The sequence below is a fragment of the Psammomys obesus genome, unplaced genomic scaffold (assembly GCF_907164565.1).
Source record: "Psammomys obesus unplaced genomic scaffold, mPsaObe1.curated_primary_1811, whole genome shotgun sequence".
In the NCBI taxonomy this organism is placed as follows: Eukaryota; Metazoa; Chordata; class Mammalia; order Rodentia; family Muridae; genus Psammomys; species Psammomys obesus.
Genome location: NW_026585685.1, coordinates 4,101,130 through 4,118,142, shown reverse-complemented (window position 1 = coordinate 4,118,142; position 17,013 = coordinate 4,101,130). Strand labels below are relative to the sequence as shown.

At 37.5% G+C, this 17,013-nt stretch overlaps 1 protein-coding gene across 2 annotated transcripts in view; it reads right to left on the bottom strand.

Annotated features, from left to right (window-relative positions):
• Positions 1-17,013, bottom strand: part of Trim33 (tripartite motif containing 33) — a 94,351-nt gene that overhangs the window by 59,080 nt on the left and 18,258 nt on the right. The window lies entirely within an intron of this gene.

Genomic DNA, 17,013 nt, shown 5'->3' with positions numbered 1-17,013 from the left:
AGTTTTAGTTTGGTAGTTAATATAATCTATGCAACTGTGTAAGAGCTCCCGTGCTTTTACCTATTCATGTTTTACTATCAGACAGGATCAACTGCTGAGTAATATACACAAGCTAAGGAATAAAAAAATGGAAAAGTCAATAAAACAAACTACTGACACGTCAACCATGAAACTAAAGGTGCATATACAACACAAGTGAAACTATCTGAGCTGACAGGTGACTCAGCAGTTATGAACACAAACTATACTTCCAGAGAGCCTGAGTATGATTTCCTGTACCCATGTCAAGCAATTCACAGCTGCCTGTAACTCCAGTTCCAGGGGTGAGCCAATGCCACTGGCTTCCAAAAGCACATGCACTCATGTGCACATACCCACACACAGAAATAGACTTTTAAACACACACATTTAAAAATAAAATAAACTTAAAAAAAAAACAAGTTATAAAAATAAAATTAAAATGACATTACTTATGCTAGATATGATGGCAGATGTTGCTAATCCTAAAACTTGAGAGACAGAATGATCCTAAATAAAAGGCCAGTCTAGACTACAAAGCAAAACCCTATCAACAAACAAATGAACAAAAAAAACAAAAATAAATATGATCAATAAAGGCTAAATTTAGTGTATGTTTATGGCTTATGACATGCAATTCTAGGAAATACCATACGTAAATACCAAGGTTAAGTTCTCAAAAATTACTTAGTACACAAACCACAGAATCTATACAATCATTCTGACAGAAAATAAAAATGTAAACAAAACTTCTCATTCTACCCAGGCATGGTAGAAAGCTTGTCAAGAGGCTGATGAATGAAAATCACTTGAGCCTGAGAGTTCAACAACAGTCAACCTAAGCAACATAACTAAAGACTGACTCAGCCCATCCCCACCTTACACACACACACACACACACACACACACACACACACACACACTCACTCACTTACTCACTCACTCATTCTAAAGCAGTGGTTCTAAAACCTCCTAATGCTGCAACCCTTTAATACAGTTTCCCATACTGTGGTATCCCCCAACCATAAATTTATTTTCATTGCTACTTCATAACTGTAATTTTGCTGCTATTAGGAATCATATGAATATCTGTGTTTTCCAATGGTCTTTGGAAAGCCTTGTAAAAGGGTTGTCTGCCATGACCCCAAGGGGTTATGACCTACAGGTTGATAATTGCTGTTCTAAAAGCTTATTTCCCAGGAGACATACATACACTGTAAAAACAAACCTACAAGATGGAGTTGCTTGTGTCAGCCTTTTCAAAAGTAACTAAAAGCCAAGAGACTATGAAAAATGCTTTTAAAACATGGTTACCTAGCACTGTCTTTTAACTTCAGTCCCTACTTAAATTCTATTTATTATATTTGTTTCAGACATAGACATATTCCACCTCAAAATTTAAGAAGTTAAAATAGAAAGTGGGGAAATGAAATAAGCCTAACAGAAATTCTTTATATTCTCTAAGTTCATGTGATAATGGAGTTTATGTAACTGGGGAAAATGCCACATAACTTTGTTTAGTCTATTAGTAAAATTTAAGTTTGTTTATTTATATCTTATTTATTATTACAAGTTATTTTTGCTTGCTTGTTTTCCAAAACAGGATTTTTCTGTGTAGCCCTGGCTGTCCTGGACTCACTTTGTAGACCAGGCTGGCCATGAACTAAAGAGATCACCTGCCTCTGCCTCCCAGAGTGCTGGGATTGCACACCCGATTTACTAAGAGTTAAGACTTTGAAAATTAAACAATGCTGAATAGGCTTAAACTTTCTGAAACCATGTTCATTTCATACTATATGAATGTACATTTGAAGATCACAACAACTTTGAAAAAGATATTACCCTTCTTCTGATTGCCAAGCTAAGACTATTTCCAAGTCAAGGAGCCAATCAAGGAAGAGAGAAGGGAGAAGGAAGAAAAAAAAAAAAAAACAGAACAGAAAAAATACACTAACACTGTTTTAAAACAGTAACTGAGGATTTAAAAATTAGATCACGGGCTAGAGAGATAGCTCAGCGGTTAAGAGCACTGTCTGTTCTTCCAGAGGTCTTGAGTTCAATTCCCACCAACCACATGGTGGCTCACAACCATCTATACTGAAATCTGATGCCTTCTTCTGGTGAGCAGGTGACCTGCAGATAGAGGATTCATGTAAAATAAAAATTGGATCACATAAAATAGCCCAGTTGTTGGAAAGTCAATCTGTACAAGCCAGCTCACCCACTACAGAGGTTAACAGACAGTTGGACATCACACCAACGCTACAGCTCTGAGGACCTCACTCTATATTTTGAAAATAAATATTCTAAAGTATGGGCAAAAATTTCAAGAATCTCTGTTGGTACCTTTTATTTATCATTAGCTTGATCCACAAAAACAAAAATCAACAACAAAAACAATACCCATAAAAGCAGTGCAGACAAAGGAACAAACTCTACTACTCCCATCTGTCTGATGCTTTGGGCCCAGTTCAACTGTACCCAGCAGTTTACTCTCATTCAACAATCTAACTTGCCCATTAATTTGAAAATAGAGCTATGACTGAGACAGGAGTCAATAATAAACAAGTTTTATTTAAAATTTCATTAAAACGAGGGTCTTCTTTGCTTTTTTACAGTTTTTTTCTTTTAAGATTTATTTATTTATTCGTTCATTCATATGAGTATTTTGCCTGTCTGCATATCTGTGAGTTACAGACAGTTGTAAGCCACCACGTGGGTGCTACAAATGGAACCGAGGTCCCCTGAGGAGTAGTCAATGCTCTTAACTGGTAAGCCATCTCTCCACCCTTTTTCTTTTTTAAGACAGGTTTCTCACCATGCAGCCTTGGCCAGACTCACTTTGTAAATGCACAAGAGATCCACCGGCCTCTCACTCCTAAATTCTGGGTTTAAAGAAATGCACTACCATACTCTAACAATACAAAGTGTTACTGTAAAATGTATGTGCTTAGTTTCACCTAAGTCTGTAAGTACTTTCAATTACTGGCCCCATTTTAAAGGTGAAGAAATAGGTTCAAGAACCAGAAAACTTGCTCAAGGACATATGGAGATATAATATAAATGGGTCAGAGGCACTTGGGATCTAAAATCAAGATATGAAGATCTGTAGCACATGCTCTTGAACTGTTAAATCCTTAGACTGGGGCAGGGGAAGGAAAGTACAAATTAAAACTACCTTGAGATTCCAACTCACCTGAGTCAGAAAGAATGACAATCATGCAAAAAAGCAAAAACTTGGAAGGATTCGAGGAAAGGAAACTCCTATTCATTGAGAATGTCAACAGATATAGCCACCATGGAAATCAGTGTGAAAACATCTCAGAAAAATAGAACTACCATACAATCTATCACTCCTGGGCATGTCCCAAAGGACTCTACATTCTACCACAAAGATGCTTATATAGCTATATTTATTGCTGCTCTATTCATGACAACTAACAAATGGAACCAGTATACACATTCTTACAAATAAGTAATGAAAGTGTGGTTCATATACAGAATGGAATTGTATTAAGCCACAAAGAAAAAGTAAACTATTACATCTGCAGGAAAATGGATAAAACTGGAAAACATATTAACTGAGATAACCCAGGCTAAGAAAGACAGTATGCAGGTTCTCTCCCATACCCAGATCCTAGCTTCTAAATTTTATAGCATATTTAAACATAGGACATAAGTCTTAAGTTAAATTGATTAAGTGATGAAAAGTTAATTATTAGTGATTAAAAGTAGTTTAAGTAATATATGTTTATGTGTCTATGCAGTAGTGTATGTCAAGGCCAGGTAACTAGGGGGGAAAAACCCTCAGGAGGGGAGTGGTATAAGGTGGGTTGGGCAGTAACAGTACAACACACATGCAATGAAAATAGAAGTGAGAGAGCCGGGTGCAGTGGTGCACACCTGTACTCCCAGCACTCAGGACAGTCAAGGTTGCACAGAGAAACCCTATGTGGGACTGGAGTGAGGGGAGGAGTGGGGAAGGAAGAGGAGGAGACAGGAGGGGAGCGGGTGGGAGAGAGTAGTGAGAATACTAGGCGTAGAAAGATTGATTCAAACAGGAATAAAAGGCAGAGACATGAAGTAGAGGTGGGAAAGGGTTAACCAAAACAATTAATGTATGAAAATGGAAACATGCATTTACATATATATGCAGGCAAAATACTCATACACATAAAATAAAAAATAAATAAATCTATAAAGTAAGTTGCCGCGCATGGTGACACACACCTTTAATCCCTATAGTTGGGAAGCAGAGGCAAGAGGATCTCAGTGAGTTCAAGTTCAGCCTGGTCTATATAACAAGCACCAGAACAGCCAGAACTATAGAGAGAGACTGCCTCAAAAAACATTGGATGGATGGATATAATAAAAAGTAATTTAATCTAATTAGAGGGTAACAGCACTTCCTGCTTTAAGAAAGGACAGAACTCTGCAAAGGACCAGAGTCTGGTTCCCAGGGTGCTCCCAACTGCTTCTAACTCCATCTCCAGAGATCCAGTGCCCTATTCTGGCTTTTGCAGCATCTAACACACACAAACACACATACACCAAAATAAGTGGTTTTGGAAATTAAATTAACGGACTGAAGAGACAAATTAGGAGAGCACTGGTTGCTCTTGCAAAGGACCTGAGTTTGATTGCCAGCACCTACACCAGGTGGCTCACAACCATCTGTAACTAGTTCTGGGGAATCCAATACCTCCTCAGGCACCTGCACACACATCCACATACCCAAACACATATGCTTATAATTTTAAAAGTAAAATAAATATTTAATAATAAATTGACTAGTTAAATTGAAAAGAACTGTGTTAGGGCTGGATGGCTCAGAGATTAAAAGCACTGGCTCTCTCCAATAGGACCTATGTTCAACTCACATGGCATTTTACAACCACCTGTATGTAATTCTAGTTCCGGATAATCTGATTCTCCATTCTGGCTTCTCACTCATGTGTTGTGCAGACAAAATACCCATATACACTTTAAATAATAATCTTAAAAAAAATAAAATAAAGAAAAAATGCAGCAGAATCAAATGTACTTAAATGACTGCATAGGGGCTAGAGAGAAAATTCAATCAGTAAAGTGCTTGATAACCTGATCCCCAGCACATACTTAAAAGCCAGGCATGGTGGTAGTTTGATGGGAAGTAGAGAAGAAGATGAACCCTGGGGTTTTGCTGCCCAGCCAGGCTGGCCTACCTGTTGAGTTCCAGGTGACAAAGAAACACCATCATCCTCTTCACATCTATCTACTATCACCTCCACTGATGTAAAATTTCTGTAGGAAAGATGAGTGACCTCTTGCTTCAGGCTCTAGTTATTACCTTTTTTCTTCCCACATGTGAACAGTTACATATTTCTTCCTGACACATCAACACACAAAACATAAATAAATGCCTTCATGATGATACTGCAGTAAGACTTATAGTTAAGAAAGAAATTAAGACTTCTAGATGACTATCAAGTTCCATGTTGTTAATTTTCATGAAAAACTACACAATTATTCAAAATAGGGAAAGTTTAGTCAAAATGTAACTAGTAGGTTTTGGATAAATACTGTTTAACTTGCTTCTCAGCTGAACCACTGGGCTGTAAGCAAGTCAAACCTAAAATACAACTTTGATTACTAAAGAAGTAAAGGACAGAAGGCTTGGGCTTGGGCTGGATGGGGACATAGCTCAGTGGTAGAAAACTTATCTAGCATGCCTAAGGACTGAGGTTAGGTTCCCAGCCTAGACATAGTACCCTTGAATAGACCAGTATTTACACATTTAAGGGAAGAAAAAGAATTCCAAGATATAGAAAGCAGCTTTCCAACTGAAGTATATAAACATATAACTGAAACAAACTACTTTCCCATTAATCATTTATAATTAATGAAATTATAAATTCCACTACTCATCACTGCTATTTACTTTTAAATGTATACTATATTTAATCAATTTTCTGCATGATCTGACAACTTTTTATTCAGCCTTAGCTTTTCCTTCTGATATCTTAAAGTAATCATACACATCTTTCAATAATAAACAAGCCTCTCCCTCAGAAAATAGTTAAATAAGTTGACAGAATTGACACATATGGCTTCAGTGAGAGGCCAGTCCAGGTGATGAGTGTGTCCTGCACAACAAGTTGTAGAAAGCCTGATTTAATTAATCCAGGTAAGGGCTAGGGTTACAGCTCAGTGATACAGTATTCCCCCTGCACCTGTAAGCCCTGTGTTCAACTGCCTGTCCTACAAAGTAGCAGAGGATGAAGTAACAGCAAACAGATTGTAACAGGAATAGGGAAAGCTGGAGATGAGACACCTTAACAACCGTAACAAAACATCTGGCAATAAAGTAAAAAGACAGAATGGCTATTATTTGATATGTGAAGTTGGATAGAGGCTGGAGAGAGATGACTCAGTGGTCTTCTTCTAGAGGACCTGGGTTCAATGACATCCACATGGCAGCTCACAACTATCTATAGTTTCCAAAACTCTAATGTCCACCTCTGACCTCTGAGAGTAGAGTATGCACATGGTGTACAAACACCCTTACACATAAAATAAAAATAATACAGAAAATAATTTGTGAACTGGCTCAACACCTAAAATAATACCATACATGTTTAGATTATGTTCATAAGTATCCAGCGAACTTTCACAAGTCAGTTTTAGCACTATGCATAAAGATATCTATTGAAATTATAGTTACATTGTCATGTGCACACATGATCATATCAAACCTAATCCTGGTATCAAAAATAATGCAATATAAAATTTAGAAACTTATTAAGTATATAATAGTGTAAATAATTACTGACAATCTTAGTTTCATAAATTCTTAAGAATCTATACATCTATAAATGTTTAAATTTTATGTAATCAGAAAGAGTCAACTTGTCAAATATAGCAAAATAATAATATTCAACATCATTTAAATTAAGGTACAAGTTTTTTCAATGTGGCAGAAACCTGTGTAAAAAATTTACATATTTTCAAATAATGATACAAATAATTAAGATAATTACAGCTTTTTAGCTATGTTTTTTAAAGTAGAGCCAACAAAACTACTCCAAACACATGTTGGGAGGGAGAGAGAACTGATTCCTACGTGTGCTGACCTCAAGAATGCCACGGTAGAGTTGGCAAGGTGGCTCAGCGGTTAAGAGCACTGTCTGCCTTTCCAGAGAAGACCCAGGCTCATTTCTCAGCACCCATATGGTGGCTCACAACTGTCTCGAACCAGTTCCAGGGGATCCAATGCCCTCTTCTGGTCTCCATGGGTACCAGGTACCAGGTGTGTGTGTGTGTGTGTGTGTGTGTGTGTGTGTGTGTGTGTTGTACAGACACACACACAAATAAAACAACCATAAACATAAAATAGTAAAAAAATATTTTTAAAAAACATGCCATGATGCAAACGCATACACAGACACTGAATTAATGAGTGAATGTATTTTAATAAATGTTTAAGTAAAACAAAGTCATAATTGTAGGACTTTGAAAGAGTAAGGGATGGGCATGGTGGCCCAGGCCTATATCCTAGCACTCAAGGAGGTAGAGGCAGATGAATTTCTCTGAGTCTGAGGCCAGCCTGGTCTACAAAGTGAGTCCAGGACAGCCAAGGCAACACAGAGAAACTCTGTCAGGGGCAGGCGGGAAAAGAAGAGAGAGGGTGAGTCAGGAAGACTGCTGTGAGTTTAAAGAAAGTCTGAGCTATAGGGTAAGATTCTATCTCAACGGAAAAGCAAACCCAAACCAAACCAACAGTAAAATATTTAAGCTGCTAACTAAAGAATTACTTTTAAGTAGGAGGAGGATTTGGTGAGGTGTTCACAGTAAGGGGAAATAAGGATTACAAAAAAAATGCCAAGATTATATATATATATGAAATTGTAGAATATTAATGTTTATTTTTAAAATGATTTTTGTATTTTTACAGAAACATTTACTATATAATCCTTTACATAAAGTTTGCTGAGTGATTTTTCACTAAAGTTGACAGAAATAATTGTACCTCATAATCAGAAATTTCAAGATAGCTCTTAAAATATTCAATTCCACCCCAGCACCCAGGAGGCAGGGGCAGGCAGGTCTCTGTGAGTTTGAGGCCAGCCTGGTCTACACAGTAAGTTCCAAGACAGCCAGAGTTACACAGAGAAACACTGTTTCAAAAAAAACAAAACAACAAAACTGTTTCAATTCCAAAGTATGGAACTCCCAAGTCTAACAATACATTCACAGGACTATAGGGCTTTTTTCTGCATACAGACACATATACTTGCATATGTAAAGTTACATACAACTAGATTTTCTCCTCTTTTATTTTATTTTTTTTTATGTAGGAAGGAGGTACTAAACTGTACAGACCTGGGGAATCTATGACTGCCAGGAGCCAATGCAGCAGCTTATTCACTGACTCCTTCAGAGGTCGTCTGAATTCTGTACTGAGAGGCCTATTCTAACCCCGTTTGTAGTAGCTGAGAGGGGAAGAGTGAGGATCTGTTATTCATAGGGCAAATGAAACAAAGGTGTACCATGTCTACTATGGTCTGCTGGCTCACCACTGACCAGTAACTACAAAGTCATGCACTAACTTGATCCTGTAAAGGGAGTCACACTCATGAATAAGCAAAGAACATGTATATCCCATTTAAGGAGATTCGGTAACTTGAAGGAAACCAAGCTGCAATCTGAACAGGCTGTGACATTCCTACTGAGGCATAACTAATAGAGGAAACAAAAGAAAACCTGAGGGTTTTTTTGTTTTGTTTTGTAGTTGTTGTTGTTGTTTTTAATGGAGCAGGAAGAAGAGGAGGAAGGGAAGAAAGAGGAGGAGCTGTTTTAAAGGTCAAAAGGAGGAGACTGCACTAGTGGCCGCAGCAGCAAGAACTCTTAGAGAAATTCATTAAAAAGGAAAAAGCTCTGCAAGGGTGAAATAATGATTTCTACATTTTAAAATCTGGAAGACATTTAAAAAGAACAGCAACAGAAGCAAATTATCTAGGAAGGTCAAATTACAAAATGTAATTAAACACTCAAAAGCAAAGGCAACAAAACCAGAAAAATGAAACTTTTCGTAACTAAGAAAACAAAGTGGGCTGGAAAGATGGCTCAGAAGTTAGAAACACTGGCTACTCTTCCAAAGGTCCTGAGTTCAATTCCCAGCACTACATGGAGGCTTATAATCATCTATAATGAGATCTGGTGCCCTCTTCTGGTGTGTAGACATACATGCAGGCAGAATACTGTATAAATATTAAATACTTTAAAAAAAGGAAAAAAGCAAAGTACACAAAACACCTTCAAGATGGGAAAAATATCTGCAAATTAATCACCTGACTAGGAATTAATACTAAGAATATATAAGTAAAACAATAGCAAACACCAGTAGCAGTTTTAATCCAAACTAAAATAGGGATGAAGCTCAGTAACAGAGCACTAGCCTAGCATTCAGTCAGTCCCAATCAAAACAAATGAAAAGAGATCTGGATACTCAAGACATACAGATGGCCAGCAACTACATAAAAATTGTTCAAGGACTAGCAGCATGGCTCAAAATGTGCAACTAAGCCCAAAGGCCTGAACTCCACTCCTGTGATCCAAGAATAGGAGAAAACCAACTCCCAAGAGTCATTTTTACACAGACACTATATGGAAATGGAAAATTTACATCACTGATAACAAAGAACTATAAACCAATATCATCATAATGAGTTATGATCTTACTCCAGTTAGAATGGCTATTATCAGAAAGACAACAGAATATAAATGCTGTTGGGGAAGCAAAGAGAAAAAACTCTTATGCAGTGTGGGTGAGAATGTAGAATTAGCACAGCAATTATACAAAGCAGTATGGAGGTTCTGAAAAACTAAAATAACACTTCCCTTTAATTCAGCTGTCCTATTATTGGGTATATATTCAAAGGGAATGAACTTGGCATGCTCTAGAGATATCTGAATTTCCGTTGTCTACTGCAGCACTAGTTATCAACATATGGAATAAAATAAGGTTCCAGCAATAGGTGAATACATTTTTTAAATGTGGTAAAAACATACATGAACACATATCTTGCACACACAAACACAGGAGAAAACATTATTCATCTGTAGTGGCTTGAATAAGTATAGCCACCATATACTCATGTGTCTGAATGTTTGGCTCAAAGGTAATGGCACTATTATGAGGTGTGGCCTTGTTGCAATAGGTGTGGCCTTTTGGAGGAAGTGTGTCACTGTGGTGGAGGGATTTCAAATCTCACAGAAACTTAAACTCCGCCCAATGTGAGTCTTTTACTGCCAGCAAATCATGGCTCCTCCAGCACCATGTCTGCCCTATAATACTCTGCCATGCTTCTTGCCATGATGACAACTGAAGGCAGCCCCAATTAAATGTTTTTTTCTTTGTAAGAGTTGCTGTGGTCATAGTGTCTCTTCATGGCATTCCAAACTAAGACATCATCCAAATAAAATCAATTATATTCTACAAGGCACTTGCTATTGTGCAAGCCAGACCTGAGTTTGACCCACTGAACCCACATCTCCACTAAATGTATAAAGAACTTAAAAAAATTAAACACCCAAAATAAAATCACAATGAGCCAATGCATTACACAGATAAGATCCCAAAAAGAAATGGGAAAAAAAATTACCTATAATATACTTAAAACAAGTTTTTCAAAAGTCTTAACTATCAGGGAAATGCAAATTAAAATTACAGCAAAAGGCTAGGAGACAGCTCAGTGGTTAAAGTGCTTGTCCCGCAAATGTGAGGACTGAAGTTCAAATCTGGTGAACCCATGAAAATGCCAGGTGGTGAGGTGGACACTGAGGCAGCTTGTAATTCCAGCCTCTGAAAGAGGAGTCAAGGGGCCTCCAGAACAAGCTGGCTAGCGGGCATAGTGGGTTCCGGGTCTGACTGAGAGACCCTGTTTCAATGACTAAGGTGGAAAAGCCATTGAGGATCTCTGATCTCAATGCTGGACATCCTTATGTATGTGCACATGTACCCACATACAAACTCCTTGTGTGTGAAAAAACAAACACCTACTTTGAGATTCCATCTTACCTCAAGCAGAATTATTATCATAAAAAAAAAAAAAAACAAGCAACAAATGCTAAAATGGTAAGGGGCAAGGAACAGATCTCTTACGTACTTTCATTAGATTATGACTATGGGTGTCTTTTCCACTATCAGTCTTAATACATAAAGAGTAAATGTGAGGTGTTTTGTTTTTTTTTTTAATTAAGGCTGCAATTTAGGATATATATGCATGTCATTCATGCTAAATATATTTTTCATAATGAAAATTACAGAAGAATCTCATCACTAACAAACATTAACATCTGGAATACGGGTCGGTTTACTCTGTGTAACAAAAGAAAAGCTGTGATGTTTTACTACAGAGCTACCTAGTACCTTGCATTTCAAAAAGTTCTAAATTGCTTTTTCCTAGACAAACGAAAGTATAAAATTAAAAAGTTAAAACCAAGCCAGGCATGGTAGCACAGGCCTTTAATCCCAGCACACATGAGACTGATGAAGGCAAATCTCTCAGACTTCAAGACCAGCCTCATTGCAACAAAAAGACTGGAGATGGCTTAGCAGTTAAGAACAGTGGTTCAAGTTCAATTCCCAGCTCACACAGAACAGCTCACAACTCTTTATAACTCCCATCCTTGGAGATCCAACACACTCTTCCGGACTCCACTGGTACTGCATGCACAGAGTACACAAACATACACTCAGGCACAATACCCACACACATAAAAGGCTAAAAAAAGTAACAATTATTTTCATATACTTTGCCAATATTGATATATACTAATTTTGCTGTTAAGAAATAAGGCTGTAGCTCAATATTAATTCACTGCTGATATTAGTGTGTACACTGTAAAGTTACCAAGATAGTATCAGTACTGTCCACAAAAAGGCACTATTACATTTAAAATCTGTTCATTAAAATCACTAGACTCAATATTTATGTTTACAAAAATAGTGTCTGTAATATGCAGTACATATCTGACAGATATAACATTATTACATCTATAAATGTCACCCATAGTGACATATACTCCATACACTTCAGAGTATAGTTATAAATTAATTAGGGTTACAGAAAATAAATCTTACATGATTTATATAAAGTAAGATTGATCATAATTGAAATGTTTATATAGGTTTTTATACTTTGTATCAAAGCAATTAGACTTTCTCAGAATATTACTCTACTTCTAGTAAAATTTCAAAAGGATAACCCTGACAGACTAGGATCAGAAGGAAGGAGAGAGGAAGACCTCCCCTATCAGTGGCCTTGGGGAGGAGCCTGGGTGGAGAAGGGGGAGGGAGGGTGGGATTAGGAGGGGTGGAGGGAGGGAGCGATACAAAGTGAATAAACTGTAATTAATAAAAATAAAAATAAAAAATACGAAAAGTTTTAAAAAGATGAAGACTGTAAAACAAGTATTAAATGTTTTGTTTCCTGTTAAAATTTTGTCAGGCATTTAAATTTCTAAGGGCACAGAAACAAATACACACACACACACACACACAACTTGGCAGAGCCTAACTGCTAGCTGTGACATAAAGAGGCAGAGCACTCAACAGAGATCTGTCTTATTGAACCTGCTAAAACCGTTACCTCTCATGAAAACCACAAAGACTAATGCCCTCTCAAAGCAGACACAGACAGTTCACAATGCAGAATATACACTAAGAAAAATCAGTAAATAACTGAGAGAACTAGAAGTGAGGAAAACCCACAGCTGAATCAGGTAGTAGGATAGGGATGCTCAGTTGTTAGAGTATTTGCCTACCATGCAGGTGTGATCTTGACCCCAAGCTTGATCCCCAGCACCTCATAAAGTGAGCTACGGCAACCACTTGTAATCCCAGTACTTGGGAGTGGGAGGCACGATGATCAATAGTTGAAGGTCATCCATGACTACAAAGCAAGTTTGAGGCCAGATAATACATGAGACGCTGTCTCAAAAAAACAAAAACAAAAACAAAACCCACCTAAATTAAATAAATATAGGTAATAATGTTAGAAGAGGAGCATATGATATATGAGATATAAGATAAACCAAAATGGCATGTGTAAATCCAACTCTACCAATAATATCATTAGGTACGAATGGATTAAACAATCCAACCAAAAGGCAGACATAAAGCAGTTCTGAGTCATAAAGCAGTGGTAACTTAACATAAACATAGCCCTCAACTCAAGTCCCAGAAACAAACAAACCAAAATTAGATTAAAATCAAGAACAAGATCCAACTATATGTTGTAAGTGAAAGACAGTTTACACTCAAATATATAAATACATTCAGAGTAGAAGGGTGGGAAAAGATGTTATCTGCCAACAGCCAGGGTGGTGGTGAACACATGCCTAGAGAAATGGCTGAGCAGTTAAGAGCAGGCTGCTCTTCCGGAGGACCTAGGTTTGATTCCCAGCCCCTACATGGTAGCTTACAACACTCTGTAACTCCAAGTTCAAGGAGATCTGACACTTTTCTACTGCCCAGATATAAAAAGAGACAAAACATCCATACTCCTAAAATGTAAAAAGGAAACAAAAAACAAAACAAAACAAAAAAACTGTCGTGGCTATATCAAGACAGAAATAATAATGACCCTCTAAAGATGTCTACAAAATGTTATAAAGTAAAAATCAATACACTAATTTTAACTGTATTTGTGCAGTAAGCTGGGGGTGCAGCTCATGTGTGGAGGACATAATTAGCAAAAAAGCCCAAAGGGTCAATCCCTTGCATGGCTGAACAAACAAGACTGTGGACCAAATGAATACTGACATACTGATATCAACATCTATCTATATGCAGTGAAAAGTCCAGGAACCCAGAAATCCTTTAAGTACAAGGTAGTGTTGGGGAGATGGCTTAGCCGTGAAGCTCTTGCAGAGAACATGGAGTCAGTGTCTGGTACCAACATGTCGGCTCACACCTCCAAGCCTTATGCCCAGCCAGCATTTAAGGTTTGTTTTTGCAGTGACAGGGATTGAGCAGCCAGGGCCTTGTGGCTGGCAAGGCATGCCCCCTTCCAATGAGCTATATGGCGCTTATATAGCTATAAGTGTCTATATTAATATCAGCTAGAACAGTCTTCAGTAAAGTGTTTCCATTTACACTGATGACTTTATTTGCATTGACCACTCTCATTACTTATGATAGTTATCTCTATAAAGTTGCTTACAAACAATAATACTGAACTATTGTCCTGTGAAAAATACAAGCGAGGTTTCTGCAAGGCTCTGGGTACATCTTCATCAACCATCATTCAATACACAGTATTATTCTAAGCACTCCTCTGTTTAAAACACTTCAATACGTATTGTTGGCCTACTGACACAGACTCCACAAAGTTCTGTAACTTGTTTTTTAAACATGGGGGTGGGTCTCTTTTTCCCCTTTTTATATTTTGTGTGTATGGGTGTTTTCCCTGGATGTATGCCTACGCATCTGGATGTGTGCCTGGTTGACTAGAGGCCAGAAGAGGGTTTTGGAACCCCTACAACTGGAGTTACAATCAGTTGTGAGCGGCCATGTAGGTGCTAGACTCAAATCTGGGTCCTGTGGAAGAGCAGCAAGTGCATTAAAAGCTGAGACATCTCTCCAGCATTTTGTTCTCTAAGTCTTCTTGCCTGAACAAAGCCTCTACTACTTTCTAAACATACATACACAATACATATATATAACATCTATATTATAATAAGATATACAATAGTATATGCAGTATACAATATAGCTGCACAAAAACCCTGATATACTTAGAAACACTAGAGGGCAATTCAAATTTCCACTTGGGGGGCATTTTTAAAACAGTGAAATCACAGCTTGGGTGTGGTGGTATATGCCCTAATCCCAGCACTGGGGAGGCAAAGGCAGGCAGATGGATGATTGATTGATAGACTGACTGACTGACTAAGTGACTGATTGAGAAGGCACATACACAAAAGGAGAATTATGTAGCACTATAGAAACCACAGCAAGGATTGGGTCCTTATTGTCAAAGGCTGAGAAAAGGCAGAACAGTGTCTAGTTCAGCTTCATACTTAAGTCAAACAAATCCATTTAAAAAAAAAAAAAAAGGCATGCAGGCAAAACACCAAAGCACATAAAATAAAAAGTAAACAAAATCATCACAATCACTGATATTGGGCTTACAAGTATATTTCAATGATTATGTATTTTAAAATAGAGACTCTTGCCAGGCACTGGTGATAAATGCCTTAAATCCCAGCACTCAGGAGACAGACATGTGGATCTCTGATTTCTCTTAGTTTGAGGGCAGGCTGGTCTACAAATCAAGTTACAGGATAACCAGGGCTACAAAGAGAAATCCTGCTTTGAAAACCATAATAGACAAATAGAAAGACAGAATAAAATAGAGAATCCAAACAGATAGACAGTGAAATAAAACAAAATATAGAATCCTGAAACTGAATATAGTTCAGTGGCTGAGCACTTGCTTCTTATGTGCCAGGCCATGGGTTCAATAAGCATCACAGTGGCAGTACCATTTTATGTTCCTGCCAGCAATGTACAAGAGATATAAATTCCCCACATTCTGGTCAACAGTTCCTGTTTGTTTCTTATAGACATCCTACTGGGTGTGAAGTAGCATCTCACTGTGGTTTTGTCGACAACCTCCACCCCCATCAATCATACAGTTTTACGCTTTATATAGTTCTACTGAGCCACATTTTCAGCCCAAGACTATACAACAAAGAATTCTGAACACCTTTTTGTGTGTTTAATGGCTATGTTATTCCTTTCTGCACAATATACCATTATCCAACATATTAACTTTATAATGTTTTCTACATTCTATAGGTTTTCTTTTCATTTTCTTTTTTGAACAGTTATTTAATTTTTGTGTGTATTTTTATGTGTGGTGGTTCCCTTGTGCGAAGACATACATGTGGATATAAGAGGATAATTTGTGGGTGTCAGTTCTCTTCTTACACAATGCAGATCCTGGGACATAAAACTTGGGTCAACAAGTTTTTTGCTTGGGAGCAAAAGCACCTATCTGCTAAAGTATCTCACTAGCCTTCTTCATGTTCTTAATATTCTTGTCTATGTTTTTGTTAAAGTCCAGCTTACCTTTTTCTGCATTTTACTGCTCATACTTTTAGTGTCATATATCAGAGTCCATCATCAAACCCAATCATGAAGCTATACTACTATTTCCTTCAATGAGTTTTATGATTTCAGCATTTATCCTTAGGCTGTTAGTCCACCTGAAGTTCATTTCTATACACAGTATATGCAGAGCTCTGACTTCATTTGTCCTTGAAAATCCAGTTTTCCCAATACGGTTTTCCTGAAGATACTTTATTTTCCATCGGACTTGGCACCCAACTAGATATCAACTTGGATACACTGACAGTCAAAATAAATTTAACACGGGCTATGAGTTGGGGGCCAAGAACCTCTTCCTTGTATAGTTTTGTATACGTATTTAATGTTTGAACCAACGTAAAAATGAATGTAGTTTTTTAAAATGCAAGTATGAGTCAATGAGTTAAGCACCTACCAAACAAGCCTGATGTCCTGAATTCCATCCCCAGAACCCATATAAAGATGGCCAGTGAGGATCAACTCCACTGGCTTCCATTCAGGTGTTGTGGCACACATGAATCACCTTGTTCCAGGATATCTGATCATACTGTAAAGCCCGAGATTGTGTTGGTTACTAGAATAACCTGTTTCTATTTGTGGTGTGGCTCAGTCCTAGCACACACCTTTAATCCAAAAGTTTTCTGCTTGTAAAATCAAGTCAATTATAGTTCCAGAGGCAGAGGAAGCAACCAGTTGATAGGGAGTGAACACAGGAAGAAGAAAAAAAAAAAAAAAGAGTAAGAGGAAGTCAGGAAGACCATAATAGAGATACACATAGGAAGTAGAAGGGAGGGACATTCAGTTTAAGAGTTTTTGAAACAGCTGGGAAAAAGTACTTCATTTTCCTTTTGGGATAT